This window comes from Eulemur rufifrons, chromosome 16, assembly GCF_041146395.1.
Source record: "Eulemur rufifrons isolate Redbay chromosome 16, OSU_ERuf_1, whole genome shotgun sequence".
NCBI lineage: Eukaryota > Metazoa > Chordata > Mammalia > Primates > Lemuridae > Eulemur > Eulemur rufifrons.
In genome coordinates this window covers 13,861,976-13,863,807 of record NC_090998.1, presented here as the reverse complement: position 1 = coordinate 13,863,807, position 1,832 = coordinate 13,861,976, and the positions used below count along the sequence as shown (strand labels likewise).

At 43.3% G+C, this 1,832-nt stretch overlaps 1 pseudogene; it reads right to left on the bottom strand.

Annotated features, from left to right (window-relative positions):
• Positions 1-335: 335 nt before the first annotated feature.
• Positions 336-803, bottom strand: LOC138397237 (large ribosomal subunit protein eL29 pseudogene; annotated as a pseudogene).
• Positions 804-1,832: the final 1,029 nt, after the last annotated feature.

The window sequence follows — 1,832 nt, the reverse complement described above, 5'->3', positions numbered from 1 at the left end:
ATAGGGGTGCCTTTGAATCTGTAAGTGGTTTTGGGTAGTATGGACCTCTTAAAAATCAAATTTTCCAACTCATGAACACAGAATGTCTTTCCATTTGTTTGTGTCTTCTTTAATTTCTTTGATCAATGATTTGTAGTTTTCATTGTACAGTTTTTCACTTATTTAAATTTATAACTAAGTACTTTATTCTTTTTGATGCTATTTTAAATGGGATTATTTTTCCTGCCTCAGGCTTATTTGTACAAATAGCACAAGAGGACTGCAGCCTCATGCAGACAACAGCCCAGGGGTCACACCAGTCCTGCTGTCCTCACATTGGCAGACAGAGGCAGCCTTTACTCTGGAGCCTCCGTGGGAGCCTGGGCTGGAACTGAAGCTGGAGCTACACTGAAGCCATGGACTGGGCCTTGGTTTGATCCTTGGCCTTGGCCTTTGGCCTTTGGCCTGCAGAGCGAGAGAACCTTCGCAATGCATGGTAGAGCTCACTTCCCAAGCCTGGGGTGGGCAATGCAGGTAAGTTGACTGAGCTTGTGGCTGACGCCCTTTGGCTTCTTGGGGTTAACTTCCTTGGGCTTTACGAGGGCCTTGATAGCTTCAGCGTGTGCACGCGTGGCCTTGGCATTGTGGCCTGCCTGTTCTTCAGGCCCTTCCTGTTGTGCTTCATGGCAAAACGCATGTTCTTCAGGAACTTGGTGTCCAGCCCCTTAAGAGACTCACATCTTTGTGATGGGCGGTTTCTTGATGCCGTTTCTGTGCCACTTTCAGGACTGGCTGCGTGTGGTGCGGTTCTTGGACTTGGCCATGTCTGCACCATAACCCGCAGCTGCCGAAGTGCCTGAGACAGGAAGAGAGAGAAGCAGGGGTGCACCACGGGAAACAGGGTGGACGACACCGGAAGGTACTACTGGAAAAGCTCCCCTCCCCCCTCCAGCACCAGTTTGCAAGCCAAACCGGGATTTTTTTCCTTAATATTTTTTGGATATTTTGTTATTAGAGTATAGAAACACAACTTATTTTTGTATGTTGATTGGGTATCCTACAATTCTAAATTCATTTATTTGTTATAACAGTTTTTTTTTTTTTTTCTGGAGTCTTTAGGGTTTTCTATATGTAAGATCATGTCATCTGCAAACAGGGATGCTATGGTTTCAATGTTTGCCCCAGAGTTCATGTGCTGGAAACTTAATCCCCAAAGCAACAGTATTGGAGAGGAAGCCTAATGGGAGGTGTTTAGGTCATGAAGGCTCTGCCCTAATGAGTAGATTAATGCCAATTGTAAAAGGGCTTGAGGCTGTGAGTTTGACCTCTTGCTCTCTCTTGCCTCTCCGCCCCCACACCCTCCCTGAAGATGCAGCAAGAAGGTCCTCATCAGATGTGGGCCCCTTGAGCTTGGACTTCCCAGCCTCCAGGACTGTAAGAAATGAATATTTGTTCTTTATAAATTACCCAATCTCAGGTATTCTGTTATATAAGCACAAAACAGACTAAGACAAGGGGCAATTTTACTACTTCTTTTCTGATCTGGATGTCTTTTTTTCTCTTATTGCCTAATTGCTCTGGCTAGGACTTCTAGTTTTATGTTAAAAAGAAGTGTCAAGAGTGGAAATCCTTTTGGATAAATGCACAGAAGTGGGTATTTACCCTAAGATCTTTAGAAAACATCTTAAGATTTTCTTAATCTTAATGGGAAAACTTTCAGTTTTTCACTGTTGAGTGTGACATTAACTGTGGGCTTGTTATATATGGCCTTTATTGTGTTGAGGTAATTTCCCTCTACTACTAATTTGTTGAGAGTTTTTATCATGAAAGAATATTGAAATTCATCAAATACT